Source organism: Macaca mulatta, chromosome 9 (assembly GCF_049350105.2).
Source record: "Macaca mulatta isolate MMU2019108-1 chromosome 9, T2T-MMU8v2.0, whole genome shotgun sequence".
Taxonomy (NCBI): Eukaryota; Metazoa; Chordata; class Mammalia; order Primates; family Cercopithecidae; genus Macaca; species Macaca mulatta.
Genome location: NC_133414.1, coordinates 38,630,623 through 38,650,611, shown reverse-complemented (window position 1 = coordinate 38,650,611; position 19,989 = coordinate 38,630,623). Strand labels below are relative to the sequence as shown.

The 19,989-nt window shown below is 37.9% G+C and overlaps 1 long non-coding RNA gene across 1 annotated transcript in view; it reads right to left on the bottom strand.

Moving 5' to 3' along the window:
- The window catches only part of LOC114669916 (uncharacterized), a 50,950-nt gene that overhangs the window by 15,858 nt on the left and 15,103 nt on the right, over positions 1-19,989 (bottom strand). The window contains exon 3 of the long non-coding RNA XR_013397794.1: positions 19,816-19,920. This is a non-coding gene — a long non-coding RNA (uncharacterized LOC114669916). The remainder of the gene's footprint in view (positions 1-19,815; positions 19,921-19,989) is intronic.

Sequence of the window (19,989 nt, the reverse complement as noted above, 5' to 3'; positions counted from 1 at the left end):
AGACAAACTGTTGCATAGAATATACTGAGAAGTGTTCAACTGACAACCAATATTTAGAATATATAAGAAACTCAAGCAACTCAAGAATAATATTAAAAAGACTCATTAAAAAAGTGGTCAAAGGACATGAATGGATATATCTCAAGTGATGACACATTAATGAAAAACAGGTCCATGAAAAAATGCTGAACATTCTCTGGGAAATGCAAATCAGAAGCACAATGAGGCATCATCTTACCTCAGTTAGAATGGCTATGATTAAAAAGACAAAAAATAAAAGACACGGTTGAAAATATGATAAAAATTAATGTTTATATGCTGTTGATGGGAATGTAAATTAGTACAACCAGTATAGGAAACAGTATAGATATTTCTCCAAAAAGTAAAAATAGAACTTCCAGATGATTCAGGACCCCACTATTGGGTATTTACTCAAAGGAAACTAAATCAGTATATCAAAGGGATACATGCACTCACATGTGTATCACAGCATTATTCACAATCAAAAAGACACAAAATCAACCAATGTTTCTTCAATGAGCCAATGGATACAGAAGATGTAGTACGCACTCACACACACAATGGAATATCAGCTATAACAAAGAATAAAATTAAGTCATTTGCAACTGGAGGTGACTACATTGAGTGAAATAAGCCAGGCACAGGATTCAAATACCACATGTCCTCAACTCATACATAAGAGCTAAAAACTTGGTCCCACAGAGATAGAGAATAGACTGATAGATACCAGAGGCTGGGAAGTGTGGAAGGGTGGGAGAGGAAAATGAACAGAGACTAGCAAATGGGAAAAACACACTTACATAGAAAAAAGTAAGTTTTAATGTCCAGTGGAAGGCTAGTGTGACTTGTGTTAACAATATATTTTATATTACAAAGTAGCTAAAAGAGAGGTATGGAAATGTTCTCATCACATAGAAATTATGTATATTCAAAATGATATCCTATATACCTTGACTTGATCATTACACATTCTCTGCATGTAATAAATACTCACATGTATCCCATACGTATGTAAAACATTATGTGTCAATAAAAGAAAAACAAAAAATACAAAGTTTAAATCTAAGCAACTTTAAAATAAATAGACAAAAATATCCCATAACAAACATTTTTATGTTGTTAATTTGCTTTAATGCCCCATTCCCTGTGGCAGCTAGTGAATAAACACAAGATTCCAACCTTTGTCATTGACTTTTTCTTTCTAGACCGTGGGATACATTTCCATATGATGGATGCATTCATTACTAAGAAAGAGCAAAAGAAAATTGAAGTTTCTTGAGACTCAGTCATCTCAATAGAATACAGGTGTTTCTAAGTCTCCTCAGGGTAGCATTAACTATTTTTTATGTAGCTCTATATCTACATGAGGCTGAAAAATTTTACTCATTATGTGTTGCTTCTTTGGATATGTTCTATAAAATAACAAATACTCATTATTAAACATTTGAAATACATGGAAAATCATCCACAAATATTGTTGATATATTGGTATATTTCCATTCCTTTTATATTTATTTAAATATTTTTATTTTTACTTCAATGATTTTTGGGGTACAGGTGGTTTTTGGTTCATGGGTAAGTTTTTAATTTCTTAGATATTTTTGCACGCATCACCTGAACAGTGTACACTGTACCCAATATGTTTTTTAAATTATCACCCCCTCCCAACCTTCTGTCTGGAGTTAAAATTAGTGATGTTTAGTATTTTTCGTATGTTTTTGACTGTGTATCATTTTTTGATAATTGTCTATTCATGAACTTTGCGTGCTTTCTGATGGAATTATTCACTTTTTCTTGCTGATTTGAGTTCCTTGTAGATTCTAGATATTAGAATAATATAAGTCCCTTATGTTAATGTTATTCTTATGCATTTGCATTCTCATAGCTTAGCTCCCCCTTATAAGCGAAAACATACAATATTTGTTTTTTTATTATTGAGTTTCTTCACTTAGAATAATTTCCTCTAACTCCATTTAAGTTGCTGCAAAGGACATCATTTTGCTCCATTTTAAGGGGGAGTCATATTTCATGGTGCATATATATCACATTTTCTTTATCCGCTCCTTGGATGATGGGCACTTAGGTTAATTCTGTATCTTTGTAATTGTGAATTGTGCTGCTATAAACATACTTGTTCATATGTCTTTTTCATATAACGACTTTTTTTTTAAGACTTATATTTTAAGGGGGGTGGGGTGGTAGATACCCAGAGGTATGATTGCTAAATTGAATGGTAGTTCTACTTTTAGTTCTTTAAGGAATACCCATACTGCTTTCCACAGTGGTTGTACTAACTTACATTCTCACCAGCAGTGCAAAAGTGTTCCATTTTTATCACATCTATGCCAATATCTTTTTTTTTTTTACTTTTTAATTATACCCATTTATGCAGGAGTAAGGGGGTATCTCACTGTAGTTCTAATTTGCATTTCTCTGATAATTAGTGATGTTCAGCATTTTTTCATGTTTGTTGGCTGTTTGTATATTTTCTTTAAAAAATTTTCTATTCGTGTCCTTTGCCCATATTTGATGGGATTATTTGTTTTTCTCTGGCCAATTTGCCTGAGTTGCTTGTAGTTACTGGATATTAATTCTTTCTGATATGCATAGTTTGCATGCAAATTTTTTGTCTCTGTGGGTTGTCTGTTTACTCGGCTGATTGTTATTATTTGCTATGCAGAAGCTTTTTCGTTTGATTAGGTCACATTTATTGATTTATTTTTGTTTTATTTGCATATGAGATCTAAGCCATAAATTCTTTTTCTAAGCCAGTGTCTGGAAGAGGTTTTCTGATGTTATCTTCTAGAATTTATGTGGTTTCTAGTCTCAGATTTCAGAATTTGATCCATCAGAAGTTAATTTTTGTATAAGGTGAGAGCTGAAGATTTAGTTTCATTCTTCTATATGTGGCTTGACAGTTATTCAAGCACCATTTGATGAATAGGGTGTCATTTTATGTTCTTGTGTGCTTTGTCAAAGATCAGTTGGCTGTATCTGGCTTTATTTCAGGGTTTGTCTATTCTGTTCTGTTGGTCTGCATGCCTATTTTTATACCAGTACCATGCTGCTTTGGTAACTAGAGCCTTGTAGTATAATTTGAAGTCAGGTAATGTGATGACTCCAGATTTGTTGTTTTTGCTTAGTATGGCTTTGGCTCTGAAGGCTCTTTATGGGTTCCACATGAAATTTAGAATAGTTTTTTTTTCCAGTTCTGTGAATAAAAATGATGGTATTTTGATAAAAATTACATTGAATCTATAGATTGCTTTGGGCAGTATGGTCATTTTTCACAATAATTTTTAATATCTATTAGCCTATTTTCATATGCTGTAAAGAAGTGCCCAAGACTGGAAATATATATATATTATTTATTGATATATAATATTTATATATTATATATGTTATATAAAAATATTTATATATATAATAAAATATAATGGAGATTTAATTGACTCACAGTTCCACAGGGCTTGGGAGGACTCACAAAACTTACAATTATGGTGGAAGGTAAAGGGGAAGCAAGCAAGGCACCTTCTTCACTTGGCAGCAGGAGGGAGAATGAACACAGGAGGAACTATCAAACTCTTATAAAACCATCAGATTTATAAGAATTTACTACCACAAAAATAGCATGGGGGAAATCACCCCCATGATCCAATTACCTCCACCTAGTCTCTTTCTTGGCAAATGGGGATTATGGGAATTACAATTAAAAATGAGGTTAGTGTAAGGACACAAACTTAACCATGTCACAATCTATGAGCATGAAATATGTTCCACTGCTGATTTCTTTCAGCAGTGTTTTGTAATTTTCCTTGTAGAGAGCTCTTTTACTTTTTTTGTTAAATATATTTCTAAGTATTTTATTTATTTATTCATTTATTTATTTTTGCAGCTATTGTAAAACAGATTGAGTTCTTAATTTGATTCTCAGCTTCATTGTTTTTGGTGTATAGCAGTGCTACTAATTTGTGTACATTGATTTTGTATCCTAAGACTTTACTAAATCTGTTTATAAAATCTGGAGGCCTTTTAGATGAGCCTTTTGAGTATTTTAAGTATATGATCATACCACCAGTGAACAGAAACAGTTTGATTCCTCTTTCCCAGGTTGGATGCCCTTTATGTATTTTTCTTGTTTGATTGCTCTGGCCAGGACTTCCACTACTATGCTGAATATAAGTGATAAAAGTGGGCATCCTTGTCTTGTTGCAGTTCTCAAGGGGAATGTTTTCAAATTTTCTTATTTAGTGTGATGTTGGCAGTGGGTTTGTCATAAATGGCTTTTATTTGTTTGAAGTAAGTGCCTTCTATGCCTATTTTGTTGAGGAAATTTATCATAATATAATTCTGGATTTTATCAAATACTTTTTCTGCATTTTCGAGATGGTCATACTTTTAAAAAAATTCTGTTCATAAGATGTATCACATTTATTGACTTGCATATGTTAAACCATCCCTGCATCCCTAGGATAAAACCTACTTTGTCATGATGTATTATCTTTTTGATGTACTGTTCAATTCAGTTAGCTGTATATTGTTGAGAAGTTTTGCATATATGTTCATCAGGGACATTGGTCTGTAGATATCCGTTTTTGTTGTAGCCTTTGCTGTAGCTATTAGTATGATACTGGCTGCATAGAATAGTTTAGGAAACATTTCCTCTTTCTTTATTTTTTGGAATAGTATTAGTAGAAATAGTACCAATTCTTCTTTGAATGTCTAATTGAATTCAGCTGTGAATCCCTCTGGTTTTAGCCTTTCTGGTTGTTGGCAACTTTCTTTTTATTACCAATTCCATCTTGCTGCTTGTTATTGAGTTCTTCATTGTTTCTATTTCTTACTGATTTAAGAGGGTTGTATATTTTCAAAGACCTGTCAATTTTCTCTAGATTTCCTAGTCTGTACATGTAAAAGTGCTCATAGTAGCCTTAAATAATTTTTTATAATTTTTGTGTTATTGATTGTAATATGTCCAGTTTTATTTCTAACTGAGCTTATTTAGATTTTCTCTTTTCTTTTCTTGACTAGTCTTCAAATGGGCTCTCAATTTTATCTTTTCGGAAAAATATCTTTTTGTTTCATTTATCTTTTCTATTTTTTGTTTCAATGTCCTTCAGTTCTGCTCTTATCTTTGTTGTTTCTTGCTTTCTGCTTTGTTTGGGTGTACTTTGTTCTGGTTTCTCTAGTTTCTTGAAGTGTGACCTTAGCTGTCTATTTGTGCTCTTTCAGACTTTTTGGTGTAGGCATTTAATGCTATAAACTTTTCTCTTAGCACCATTTTTGCAGTATCCCAGATGTTTGGATAATTTGTGTCATTATTATTGTTCATTTTAAATAATTGTTAAATTTCCATCTTGATTTAATTTTTAACTCAAATATTAATCAAGAGAAGATTGTTGAATTTTCATTTATTTTTAGAGTTTTAAGGGTTCCTTTTGAAGGTAATTTCCAGTTTTATTTCACTGTGATCTGAGAAAATTCTTGATATGATTTTGATTTCTCTAAATTTATTGAGACTTTTTTTTGTGGCCTATTATATGGTATATCTTGAAGAATTTTCCATGTGCTGAAGAGAAGAATGCATATTCTGCAGTTTGGGAGAACGTTCTGTGAATGCCTGTTAGGTGTATTTGTTCTAGAGTGTAATTTAAATTCATAGCTTCTTTACTTTATGTCTTGATGATTTGTGTAGTGCTGTCAGTAAAGTATTGAAGTTCCCCATTATTACTGTGTTGCTGTTTTTCTGAGTTCTCAGGTGTTAGTGTGTCCGGAATTGGTGGGTTATTAGTCTCGCTGACTTCAAGAATGAAGCCACGGACCCTCGCAGTGAGTGTTACAGTTCTTAAAGATGGTGTGTCTGGAGTTTGTTCCTTCAGATGTTCAGATGTGTCTGGAGTTTCTTCCGTCTGGTGGGTTCATGGTCTCACTGACTTCAGGAGTGAAGCTGCAGACCTTTGCGGTGAGTGTTACAGCTCTTAAAGGCAGCGCATCTGGAGTTATTCATTCCTTCCGGTGGTTTCGTGGTCTCCCTGGCTTCAGGAGTTAAGCTGCACACCTTCACAGTGAATGTTATAGCTCATAAAGGTGGTGCGTCTGGAGTTGTTCAGTCCTCCTGGTTGGTTCGTGATCTCACTGGCTTCAGAAGTGAAGCTGCAGACCTTCACCTTGAGTATTACAGCTCATAAAGGCGGCATGGACCTAAAGAGTGAGCAGCAGCAAGATTTATTGCAAAGAGTGAAAGAACAAAGCTTTCACAGCATGGAAAGGGACCTGAGCTGGTTGCCCCTGTTGGCTCAGGTGGCCTGCTTTTATTCCCTTAACTGTCCCCACCCATATCCTGCTGATTGGTCCATTTTAGAGAGAGCTGATTGGTCCATTTTACAGAGCGCTGACTGATCCATTTTACAGAGAGTTGATTGGTTCGTTCTGATAGAGTGTTGATTTGTGCATTTACAATCCTTTAGCTAGACACAGAATGCTGATTGGTGTGTTTATAATCCTTTAGCTAGACACAAAAGTTCTCCAAGTCCCCCACCAGATTAGCTAGACACAGAGTGTTGATTGGTGAATTTAGAAACCTTTAGCTAGACACAGAGTGCTGATTGGTGCATTTACAAACCTTTAGCTAGACAGAAAAGTTCTCCAGGTCCCCACTAGACCCAGAAGCCCAGCTGGCTTTACCTCTCAATGGTACTCACCACCAGACTGTGGCACCTAGCCCAAGAACTCTGGCAGCCCAGAGGGAGCTTGCCCCCAATCAAGCCCAGCAGGCACCGGCCGGCCACACCGAATGCAGGGCACCCAGAGCCCCTACCCACCCAGAACCTGCACCAGCCCACAAGTGCCACATGCAGCCCCGACTCCTGCCAGTGCCTCTCCCTCCACAGCTCCTTGCAAGCAGAGGGAGCCAGCTCGCCTTGGCCAGCCCCAGAGAGGGCTCATAGTGCAGTGGCAGGCTGAAGGGTTCCTCAAGCATAGCCAGAATGGACCCGGAGGCCAAGAAGGTACCAAGAGTGAGTGAGGGGCTGGGCGCGGTGGCTCAAGCCTGTAATCCCAGCACTTTGGGAGGCCGAGATGGGCAGATCACGAGGTGAGAAGATCAAGACCATCCTGGCTAACACAGTGAAACCCCGTTTCTACTAAAAAATACAAAAAAATAGCCAGGCGAGGTGGCAGGCACCTGTAGTCCCAGCTACTCGGGAGGCTGAGGCAGGAGAATGGCGTAAACCCAGGAGGCGGAGCTTGCAGTGAGCTGAGATCCGGCCACTGCACTCCAGCCTGGGCGACAGAGCGAGACTCTGTCTCAAAAAAAAAAAAAAAAAAAAAAAAAAAAAAAAAAAAAAAAGAAGAAGAAGAATGAGTGAGGGCTGCTAGTATGTTGTCACTTCTCATTAATAAGAATTGTTTTATAAATCTGGGAGCTCCAGTGTTAGATGCCCATAAATTTGGGATTGTAATATTTTCTTGTTGGACTAATCCTTTATCATTATATAGTATTCTTCTTTGTCTTTTTTTAAGACAAAAAAGGAAACTGATCTTCCTGTTGGATTAATCCTTTTATCATTATATAGTATCCTTCTTTGTCTTTTTTTAAATATTAAAAAGGATACAGACTGTACAGCAACAAAGCTTTGTAGCTTTAAGGTTTTTTTTGTTTGATATAAGAATCGCTACTCCTGCTTGCTTTTAGTTTTCATTTTCGTGGAATATCATTTTCCACCTTTTTACCTTAAGTTTCATGAGTCCTTATGTGTTAGGTGACTCTCTTAAAGACAGCGAATATGTGGTTGGTGGATTTTTATACATTCTGTCATTCTATAATCTTTCACTTGGAGCATTTAGGCCATTTACATTCAATGTTAATCTTAAGATGTGAGGTACTATTCAATTAATCCTGTTGTTACTTAGACACTTTGTATTTTTCATTGTGTTATTATTTTATAGGCCCTGTTAGTTTTATGCTTTAAAGAGGTTCTATTTTGCTGTATAGCAAGCTTTTGTTTTAAAATTTAGAACTCCCTTTAGCATTTCTTGTAGTGTTGGTTTGGAAGTGGCAAATTCCCCCAGCACTTGTTTGTCTGAAAAAAGTCAATGTGAAAGAGAGAATTTTAAGAGCTGTGAGACAGAGTATCAGGTAACCTATATATATTAAAAAAAAAAAACCTGTCAGACTAACAGCTAATTTCTCAGCAAAAACCTTACAAACCAGAGGGATTGGGGTCCTCCTGCTTTTAGCGTGGAACCTTATAAAAGCCAGCCAAGAATTTTGTGTCTATCAAAACTAAGCTTCATAAATGAAAAAGTGATAAAGTATTTTTCAAGCATTTTAGTGCATAGTCTGTGGTTTTGTTTTCTTCTATATAATTGCCTATATACCAAATACAGAATTTTCAGTTCTTTTTATTTTTAACACATTTTTCTATTCCATTATAAAATTCTCTTAAATATTTTAACGTCATTTAATTGACTACATCAGTAAAATTTTGCATAATTTACTTTATTTTACAGTATTATATAAATCATGTGTGCCTTTTATGTCCAGATAAAATAATAGATGTAATAATACTACAAAAAAAAAACTAAATAGATGTCATTCTTGCCTTTATGAAACTTAAAGTGAAGGAAATAGAGATTATAAAATCATACACATATTAATGTTATCATGAAAAGTTGCTGAGACCAGCTCACGGACACCCTAACCCAGCAGCGCTAGAGGAATTAAAGACACACAAACACAGAAACATAGAGGTGTGGTGTGGGAAATTGGGTGTCTCATAGCCTTCAGAGCTCAAAGCCTCAAACAGAGATTTACTCACATATTTATTAACAGAAAGCCAGTGATAAGCATTGTTTCTATAGATTATAGATTAACTAAAAGTATTCTTTATGGGAAACAAAGGGATGGGCCAAAATAAAGGGATGAGTTTGGCTAGCTATCTGCAGCAGGAGCATGTCCTTAAGGCACAGATCTCTCATGCTATTGTTTGTGGTTTAAGAATGCCTTTAAGCAGTTTTCTGCCCTGGGTGGGCCAGGTGTTCCTTGCCCTCATTCCAGTAAACCTACAACCTTCCAGCATGGGCATCATGGCTATCATGAACATGTCACAGTACTGCAGAGATTTTGTTTATGACCAGTTTTGGGACCAGTTTATGGCCAAATTTTGGGGGGTCTGTTCCCAACAAAAAGTTGAAATGTGCTTTGACAGAATTTTAAAAGATGACCACTGAGATTAACAGTTTAGAGCAGGTATCTCTGCAAAAGTGACGCATCGACTAATAAGAAATCCTTAGAAACAATTTCTGTTGTTTTTACTTACTCAGAATTCCTTTCAAATAGCATTATATTCTTTCCCAAATAGCATTATATTTTCTATCAGTGAATTGTGCCTCCCATATTTCATACCCTTTTGGCCCATGGCTGAACATGTGACCCATGCCAAGACAATAATAGTTTCTCTTGGGTGTTTAAACTTTAAACATGTACTCAAAAGGGCAGAAAATGGTCAGACCTATGTTAGTCCAATGGTAGTAAAATGAAGCCTATTAGTTAATTCTTGTTCATCTAACTCTTAAAACTAAGCTTATTTCTGTCCTTCCAGAATTACGAGACAGGCATTGCACTTAATTCTGTGCAACAAGCAGAAATAGGTAATATATTCCCCCTTTTTGCTTAAATTGCACAGAATTTACTTCTGTGGCTTATGCAACAATCAACCTAGCTGATACAGTCATTATGGTAAAGTAAGAAAAGAAATAAGATACAGATGAAGCTAGGAGTCAATTGGTGTAGGCTTTCAGGGCATAAAGGACTTTTAAATTTCATTCTAATGGAAAGCCATTTAAAAAATTTAAGCAGGAGACTGCATAATCAGAAGTATGCTTTCATAATAAAATAGCTTCGATGTCTGGAGTAACACTCGAGTTTCATTGTCTCACAGCTATGGAAAACAAGGACATGGACACACAAAAAGTGAGGTTGAGAGCAGAAGTTTAACATGCAAAAGAAAGATAATAGCTCTCTGTTGCAGACAGGTGTCTGGAAAAATTGACTGGTGGTCTGTTGTGAAATGCTGGAGTTTTATAGATAAGATGGTGAGGGGGTGGTGTCTGACTTATATAGGGTGTAAAAAACTGGTTAGACCAGGTGTGCCCTTTGCATAGAACACAAATCTTTGATAACTCCCACCCTAATCTTTTATTATGTAGGTGGATTTCTCTGTCTAAGGTGTGTTAATCCTTGTTGAAAGTGAGCTAGGGGGTTATATGCTAAGCCAACTAAGAGGTCTCTTTCCTTAAAATAAAATCATTTGTAAGAAAAGACCATCCATATAGCATTTCAAAAGGGTTCAGCCCTAACTTTGAAGGGTAAAGCCACAGTAAAGCCTTGGAAAGAATGACCCAAAGAAGGTGTGTTCCTTGGGACAGTTGTATTGCAGGGCTGTTACAGGGTTTGATGAGGCCCTGCATTTTCAGGTTATTAATAATGGCTTCTTGCCCTTTCCTAGCATCTGGCTTTAGGGAATATTGTCCTAACTATCGCCTAAACCCCTCAAAAAACTGGGATCCATAAGGTGAATCTGGACTGGCCTAGTGCTTATAACTTGACCTATTCTTCCATGAATTGCCCACACTTCTGAATTGATATTAGTTTCCACCAGGGGGAAACAAAGAGTTTGTTCTGGGGCTATAAGAATGCTGACCCCATGTGAGTTAAAATATCTCTACCTAATAAAGGAGTGGGATTTTAGGCATGATTAAGAAGATATGTGTAAATAATAGATCTCCCAAACTACAACTAAGCGGTTGAGAAAAATATCAGGTTAGAATCTTTCCTGAGATGAATATCATGGTTATGCTACAGAAAGAGGGGAGGCCTGGATTAGAGAGAAGTAAAAAACTGGCTCCAGTGTCCAGAAAGAAATTCATCCTCCTTCCTTCAATTTCCAGAATCACCAGGGTTCCTGAGCAATAATGGCAGTTCGAACCACTGGAGCTGGGGGTCTGATCCCAGGGACTCATCAGTCCTGCTGGACCATTGGTGAAACCAGTTTTGGACATGGTGACCTCCATCTCTGGAGGCAGTTTGATTTCCAGTGGTCACTGCCATGTGCTGGACAGGGTCAAGATGGCTGCTTCTTGCTCCCTGGGCAATCTTTCTTAAAGTGCCCTGACTTGTCACATTGGTAGCAAATAGCAGATGCACCTCAGGGATCCTGGATCTTGCATGTGTGTAAAGCAGTTACTACAGCCCCTGTCCTTCTCTGTGTTTCCTCTCTTTCTCCTGGACATCCTCCTGGTTCCTACTATAAAATACCAAGGTGGCCATCCTCAAGAGATTTTCCAAGGTGGTCTCTGGTCCTGTAGCCTCCTTCTGTAGTTTCCTTCTAATATTAGGAGCTTCCTGTGTAATAAACATGTCTTTTAAAATTAGCTGTCCCTCAACTGTTTCAGGTGATATGGAGGTATGTTTTATTAGTGCTTCTCTCAGCCTTGCCATAAAGGTTGTGGGATTCTCATGTGGATTTTTGTCTGTCATGGACATTTTAGAGTAACTAAGAGGTTTGGCACTAATTCTTCACAGGCCTTCCAATATGCACAATAAAAAGTGTTTTCTTTTCCATTTATCTGTGAAGTCATTGGGGTTCTAATGAGGGTTGTCAGGAGTTATTTCCTCTTTTATTGGGAATGGTGTTTTCCCCTTTTTTGTCCTTACCTATTTTCTCTTTTGCTTTTTGGCCTACTAGAAGAGACATGTTGCTCATCTTTAATTCCTCTGATGTCGGTAGAGCTGCCTGTTTTTCAGCAGCATTTGAGCTTGGCTTAGGAGCAGCATAACGTCCCTCCACAAGAGGTCAAACACCTGAGATAAATTTTGGAAGGCTTCTATATAGCTATCAGGGTCATCAGAAAATTGGCCTAAGTTTCCCTTTATTTGCCTAAGGTCCTGAAATGAGAAGGGAACTTGAACGCTAGTGGCATCACCTTCATTGGACATTTCCCATATGATTAAGAGCAAAGCTGGAGGAGTGGGAAGTTTTGGATATGGTGGAAGTGGAAGAGCCTATGGTGTGGTTAGAGGAGGACCTGAATAAGGGGAACAGAAGGGGCTAGGACACTAGATTGCTCCCTCAGATGGTTCTCCTAGAAGTTGCCTTTCTAGTTTTGGAGAACTATTTCCTTTGTGCCTCCCTGATATAACTGCTAAAAGAGCTGGGTCAATTGTGCAATGTTTGCAAAGGTCTAGGTTGTCTCACAGGGCAAAGAAAACCTGTACATAGAAAACCTTGACCCATTTGCTCTCTCGTCTACAAAGATCTAATTTTTGGATAGTATTAAAATCAAGGCTTCCCTCCAAAGTCAGGTCAGTTCAAGCTAATAAGAAGGGCATACCTTTGTGCAAAAGAAAATTAGCCACTTTTTCTTCAAAGTCCTGGGGTCATAGGAGTCCCAATGCTTCATAATGCACTCCAGAGGAGTACAGGCTGAAGATAGTCTGTTACCCATCTAAAAAGAGAAGTGAGAAAAAGGTATCCCTTTAGTCTCCTTCCTTTCTTTCTTTTTCTTGTTTTGTTTTTGTTTTTCTTTTTTTTTTTTTTTTTTTTTTTTTTTTGAGATGGCTCACCCAGGCTGGAGTGCAGTGGCGTGATCTCGACTCACTACAAGCTCTGCCTCTGAGGTTCACACCATTCTCCTGCCTCAGCTTCCCTAGTAGCTGGGACTATAGGCCCCCACCATTATGCCTGACTAATTTTTTTGTATTTTTAGTAGAGATGGGGTTTCACTGTGTTAGCCAGGATGGTCTGGATCTCCTGACCTCATGATCCACCTGCCTTGGCCTCCCAAAGTGCTGGGATTACAGGTGTGAGTCACTGCACCCGGCCTAGTGTCCTTCCTTTCTTTTGGAATCATCCAGGGTAAAGGAGGTGCCAATGGGGGTATCCTTTCAACTGTTTCTTTCCTTGATTCCCTGAGCCCCAGCATCCATTAAAGTGGATGCAGACATCACCCTCAGACATGGATCCGGGGGAACTAAGCAATGGGATTAGTCACACTTACCAATTCAACTTTAGTCCTCTGTTGGCGATTTCCCTTTGATTTTCTAGACTTCTGTGATCTCTGTGGCTTCCCAATAGATGGCTCTCAGGACAGACTATGTAATAGTTGTATGTGGGCAAGGCCCCTTAATGGAGTGAGAGTACTGAGTTGAGCTCTATATGCTGTTATTATACCCCAGATTAAAGTATATATTCTTAGGCAGTGGTTCTGGTTAGCATCCTTACTACATGAAATCCCCTTATTATTTAAGTATTGTTGTAACAGGAAGTAGAACAGGTGCCTTTAAAACATGTAGTGACCAAATGGCAGTTTTTCTGTTGAAGGGAAATTATTGACACAAAATTTGGTTTTGGGAGACATTTTCCTCCTCATTGTTGAGTTTTCCCATTCATGGATGGGGCATAAAGCTTGGTTTATAGTTGAGGGGTGCAAAAAGGGAATAGTATTGGGAAAATACAGTGTTCCAGCAAAGGCCTGACAAGGTATCAGTTGGAGAGGATTCCTATTCCACTGGGTGGCACTGTAGGTCTTGAAATATCGTGTACTTTCCAGACAAAGGATAGAGAAAAAGATGTTCACTGGGTAGGGGAGGGGAGACCCTCTGTTCCTAGAAAAATCACAAAAATGGCAATCTCTTAAGCTATATGCCCAGTTACTGTGGAATTGCTGATCTTGCCTGATATGATTATTTCCTTTAACTGTAAAAATTCTTGCAGCATTGTATACAAAGAGGGGACAGGAGACATGGTGGTCATGGAGAGGAAAGAAAAAAAATTGATGAAAAAACCTTGGAGATTGTGTTGCTGATGCCTAATGAGCAGTAAGAGGCTGGAAGAGTACATCCAGAAGCCTTTGGGTAACATTGGGGTGTAGCCTTGGCCAGGAACTGCCTCTGGATCTCCTCCAGTCCCACAGGACGGCAAGGTTCTTTGTGAAAGTTAATCCGTTCAAAACAGAACCAACATTCCCAGCATCCTGAGGGCACTGGGGGATTTGCTCAGCATTCCACAGCAAGCCTGTCACCTCACCTGCATCTTGAGAATGGTAGTGAGCACAACTGGCCATCTCTTAACTGGCCATCAGATACCCAGCCTCTTAACTGGCCATCAGATACCCAGTTTTAAGTTTGATTTTACAATTTAAAATTGAGGAGCAAAGACCTCAAAATAAAAGTAGAGATTTGGGGTCCACTGCTATACTTACCCAACACCCATGGTTCCTTATCTTATGGCCATGTAAAACTAGGATGCAGACACACAAAGAGTGAGGTTGAGAGTGGAGGTCAAAAGAAAGAGAATACCTGTCTGCTGCAAAGAGTTGTCCTGGAAAAATGGGTTGCCTGTCTATGGCAAAATACAGAGGGTTTTAAAGATCAGCTGGCGAGGAGGCAGTGTCTGATTTGAATAGGACATAAAAAACTGGTTAGACCAGGTGTGCTATTTGCATAGAAGGTGAATCTCTGGTAGCTCCATTTTAATCTTTTATTATGCAGGCAGGTTATCTGCCTAAGCTGTGACATGTTGCCCATTTCTATGTTCCTATAAACATGGTAACAAAAGGGAAGATGGAACCTCCATGTTGACTATGTGTGGCCCCCAGGTAGCATTTTTCTCTTGGCATAGTTGCCAGCATTGCCCCATGCAAGCTTCCAGTATGTTTATCTATGTCTGCAGCTCAATTTTTCAGGCTGCTCTTTGTTAGAAAAAAGAAATAATTTTCTGGGCTGCTTTTTATTAGAAGGGAAGCTCTGTCAATGACTCTTTATCCCTCATTATATGCTTAAATTATTTCTTTCTACATAGCTCCTGTATCAATAATATTACTTTGGGTCAGATACGGAGGCTCATGCCTATAATCCCAGCACTTTGGGAGGTTGTGGCAGGTGGATCACCTGAGGTCAGGAATTCAAGACCAGACTGGCCAACATGGTGAAACCCCATCTCTACTAAAAATACAGAATTAGCCAAGCATGGTGGTACATCCCTGTAATCACAGCCACTCAGGAGGCTGAGGCAGGAGAATCACTTGAACCGAGGAGGTGGAGGTTGTGGTGAGCCGAGATCACACCATTGCACTCCAGCCTGGGCAACAAGAGCAAAACTCCATCTCAAAAAAAAAAAAAGAAAAAAAAAAGTGAAACTTTATCTCAAAAAGAAAATCACTTTGACTGCAGGGTGGGCAATTCCTTGAAAGACAACAGAGGAGTAGAGTCAGGGAGATCACTTCAGTAGCCATTGTCATATTGGAGAAAAAATATTTTAAGTATTAAAATCTGATAAAAATTGTGGAGTGAGAAAAGCAAACGTCCAAGGAATTTTTATACAATTTAGGATACAACAAAGCTATGGGAAAACTAAAAATTATCAGAATAGTAAGACCATGAAATACTATGCAGCCATAAAAAGAATGAAATTATGTCCTTTGCAGAAACAGGGATGGAACTGGAGACTGTTACACTTAAGAACCCAATGCAGAAACTGAAAGCCAAATACCACATGTTCTAACATATACGTGGGAGCTAAACGTTAATACATAGACCCATAGAGGGGAACAACAAACACTTGAACCTATCAGAAGGTGGAAGGTGGGGTAGGATAAGAGAGAAGATCAGAAAAAAAAAATGAATGGGTAATAGGCTTAATACCAGGGGAATAAAATGATCTGTATAACAAACTACCATGACACTAATTTACCTGTATAACAGACCTGCACATGTAGTCCTGAAAAGATTAAAGTGAAGTAAAAGAAGAAAAAATAGGAAAGCCAAGCTAAGCACACTGTTACAAAAGCAAAAATATTAGAATATTAAAGCAAAAAGTGTTTCTAACAGGAATATCTCAATGAAAACGTTTTTGATGAAATGTGGCCTAAGATCAAGACAAAATATTTACTGACTTGGCAATGTGAAAGTCATTCCTGACATGAGTGGAGTTGTAGTTGTAGAGGTCATAAAACTTGGTTTGAAAAATAAATCACTGAAAGAATTTCTGTTTCTGGTAAAAAGAAAAACTAGACAACCTAAAAACTATCCTAATTAAAATTACCTAAAATGAATACCTGAGTCCCTAAGAAACTAAGAAAAATCTTTAGAGGTCAGAAATAAAATGGATACCTTAAAACTTAAAGCTCAAAGAGGCTGCCTTAGAGAAGTTATCCTGTCTCAATAATGTATGGACTTTGGTTTGAATGTTCCAAACACAAAGATTTCAGGCTTCTAATAAATGAAAGTTTGAAACTGATGAGACCCTGTTCATATGGCTGAAACTTTCAAAGGGGTACACATTCAGCAGAAGGGTAGAACGTTTAACAACAAAAACAAACAAACAAAAAAACACACATGCACAGAAATCACAAACCCCAAACCACGACATTGGGAGACAATAATAAAGCTTGTCCAGTTTGCTCTATGCTCTGGAGAGGAGGTACAGAGTGTGCTATAATAATGTAAACAGGTTTGCTTTCAAATAGATTTTGGGCTTGAATTTACACTATGTGCCTGGTTTGATTAGTCCCAAACATTAAATTAACATAAGGAGTCAAATGGTAGAGTAAACACAAAACCTCAACCCAGGCTGAAATAAATTTACAATCAGACATAAGGAAACATGAAGGGAACCAATCCCTATGATCACAAATTAACAGACACAAACATTTAGACTGCCCTCCAAGGGTCTTATAAAATAACAATGCAAATAAAGATTATAAGATAAGTATTTTCAATGATTAAGGACCTAAGAGGAGGAATTTTAAAATATGAGGAAGAAACAACACTCTATATAAAAGAGAGGAGCCCAGAATATCTTCTTGGGGTAGGCAGAATTCTCAAGAAACCCCCAGTTCCCTATCCCGAGGTAATTTAATAAAACACTGTAATTGTATGTAAGTTCTGCTGTGAAAGGACTTTGCAGATTGAATTAAGGTTACTGGTCAGCTGACTTTAAAATAAGGATTTTATCCTGCGTTATCTGGGCAGACCCAATGTAATCACATGAGCCTTCAAAAGCAGAAGGGGAAGGTACAAAGCCAGTGGAAGATGTGGCAGAACAGAAAATAAGAGACATGCAGCAGAATGGGAAGTCAGAGAAATTCTAAGTATGAGAAGGATTCAACTCATTTTTGCTGGCTTGAAGATGTAGGGACAAATACAAAGTCCTTATAAAAGCCTCTAGGATATAAAGGTGTCCCCTGTCCTGGAGTTGACATCCAGTAAGGAATGGTTACCTCAGTTCTATAAACGCAAGAAAGGCAATAGATTCTTCTAACAGCATAAACATGCATGGAAGAAGTTTCTTTCCAGAGTCTTCTGATAAGAGCCCAGCAAGCCAACACCCGATTTCAGCCTTATGTAATGTTTTCTTGTATAATATTTTCAAGGAGTTTTAGAACTTGGGGCACTCTGAAATTCTCATTTTACTTAGAAATTGCTTATGCTTGCTCAGCAATTGTGTATACCTGAGAACTCTTGAGATATAAGAAAGCCTGTGAATTGTTTCTAAATATGATAAACTCATTGTGCTTCCTAAGCTTAACAGTTATTACAACTGATATTCATTTTACAGTGTTTTAAGTGTTTCTTAGTTTTATTATGCAAAGGTTTCCTGCTCCCCAATTTTTGGAGCCTATAAATATTTTTTTCAGGTCCCAAAGAATGTTGTAGGTCCTTAAAACTCTAGTAGGTTCTGAGCCATGTGCTTAAGCCAAGTGAAATATAGAACAATCCTGTGCATGCCTCACTCACATGTAGCAGTTGTATATACACTTGCAGTAAAATCAGACCGGTATCCCCACATATTGACAATTTTAATTTTATTGAATACAGTGCTTTTTGTGTTGTTGACTGGTAATTTTTTTTTTTTTTTTTTTTTTTTTTTTTTTTTTTTTTTTTTTTTTGGAGATAGGGTCTCACTCTGCCTCCCAGGCTGGAGTGCAATGGCATAATCTCGGCTCACTGCAACCTCCACCTCTCAGGTTCAAGTGATTCTCCTGTCTCAGCCTCCCTAGTATCTGGGATTACAGGCATGCACTACCACGCCCAGCTAAGACTGATAATTTTTTAGTGACTAGCGTAGGTGCTATAAAATGAATGCTTAATAAGTGTACTTAATGTAATCAAAAATCTACAACTTCAACTATATGTCATAATCTCCTTCCTAAAATATTTATTTGAAATTATATTTCTAAAGCCTCTCAAAATTTTTGGATTCTCTTTAACAAAAAAAGCTTTCTTTATTGTGTTAAAATGTGGTAGAAATAAAATATAAAACCCTACACAAAGTGGAAATCTCTATAAATATTTTACTTCTAGATATGTGTTTCATTAGAAGTTACTTACAGATTTCCTTCTAAGCATTTATAGAATGATATCCAAAATATTCTAGACATTCCATATCCTTAATACAGCAATGGCTTTTTAGTATTCTGAAAATTTTTCTCAAGGCCAGGAAAATTTTTCTTGGTGGTATAGAAATATTAACAGAGTACACTCTAAGACAGTCTTAACATATGTGATGAAACAAAAATTATGCACAGGCCTAGCTGTTACGTGCAGGGAAGGCAGGCAGGCTGATGTTCATAAGCAATTAGGAATGCAAGAAGCAATATTGTTCCAAAGTTCACACGATCCTTCTCAACCCCAGCAGAAATATTAGTTAATTAAAAACAACTCCCTCACCTAGATATGCTGAAGTGGGATTAACAAGATTTAAATGAATAATAACATGAATTATTTCACATGCAAACCTTCATGTGTGATACTCATCCTTGGATACAATAATTGAGTCTGAAATTCAAAGGCTTGGATTTAACTCCTCTGTGGAAGACTTGTGGGAAAGAGAGTTTCTGGGGTGTCAGATGAGTTGGTCTCCCCTGTGTGAGATACCCATGGGGAACCATGGGCGGCCTCTCAGGAGAAAAGTCTCCTTATTGCCTTCATGTCTTTATGCCCCGAGAGCATAACCACTCAGCGACATTCCACAGGTTGCTCAGGGAGGTAACACTCCCTTGAGGCAGTGGAGTACAATCAAACATCTTGGCTCCTCCTGAAACCCACTCCCATCCATTTCAGTCCCGATAAGTCAAAGATCCTAAGTAGTTTAGACACATGCCTTTGCTCAAGGAAATTCACAGAAGCCACCTCTGCTATGCATCTTATTGAGTTCTCCTTCACTGATTAATCCTTTTCCTCATCCCTTCCAACCCCTCCCATCTGCCCTAAGAACAAAGATCTTGTAAAGCAATAAATTGGGTGGAGCCCGAGAGCTTTGGGCAGTGAGCAAGCCTCTGATGCTCCGGTCCCCTGGACCCACCTTTTAAATGCTTATTCTGTCTCTTTCTAACTCCTTGGTCTCCACCAAACTGGGGGTACCCACTGGGTGGTGTGGGGCTGGGTGCTGTGGGGCTGGTTTCCCCAACAATATTGCTAAACCTACACCTTTCCACCTTAAGATAATAATGCTATGACATCAATTTTTTGGCACATGGATAGTTTTGCTCACCTCTAAACCCAATAAAACCCCCATTCTTACCTAGAGACAGACCCAGTGACCCAGAAAGTCAGACTTCATGTGGCCACTGAAAGAGTGCAACTTAAATTTGAGTATAACCAAAAATGCTTAAAACTGAGCATGTTGTGCTTCTATAGAAAACCAATATGCGAAAAAAAATGTATAAATAGAAAAACAGAGAAAGGGACTGGGAGAATTTGTTTTCTGTAGGTATTGGGATGAAGCTCCCTACCTCTTTCCACTGCTCTTCCACACCACTGCTTTTCCCAGGACAGGAAACTTGGTTTCCAGCTCTTGCACCTCCTCCAGCAATGTCTTTTTTGCAGATGTGCTTGGCCTTGTATTATGAGGAAAAAAACAAAAGAACGTGGTGTAAGAATTTGATGCAGCTGAAAAGAGAGGTTAC